Raw genomic sequence first — 367 nt, 5'->3', positions numbered from 1 at the left:
CATAACTGCAGCAAACCAGTCCAATGTTGCCAAAAGCAACCGTCATACAAGCCGATCGCTGTTCCTCCCTAAAAAAAATTTTGGTCACCCTGCCGACTACGCCAAATTGTGACTCCTTGTGACCTTTCAAGCAAGGGTGACCACAAAAAAACTAGTAATCATAACTTGCATCACAAAAAAAACGTTTATTCATACAAATGAACCAATATAACAAAATAAACACAGATAAAATACATCATATAACAGAAATTAATTTCTCCTCATAAAAAGAATATTAATAGCCAGCCAACCCTCTATAAACCCCAATACAATCCAAGCTTCTCTGCACAAAGTAATCCAAAAAGAAAATTGCACACTTAAAAGTAGT

Source organism: Sinocyclocheilus anshuiensis, unplaced genomic scaffold (assembly GCF_001515605.1).
Source record: "Sinocyclocheilus anshuiensis isolate Anshui unplaced genomic scaffold, SAMN03320099.WGS_v1.1 scaffold17473, whole genome shotgun sequence".
NCBI classification, from domain to species: domain Eukaryota; kingdom Metazoa; phylum Chordata; class Actinopteri; order Cypriniformes; family Cyprinidae; genus Sinocyclocheilus; species Sinocyclocheilus anshuiensis.
The sequence above is the reverse complement of the archived record's forward strand: the minus strand, read 5'-3'. Positions refer to the sequence as shown.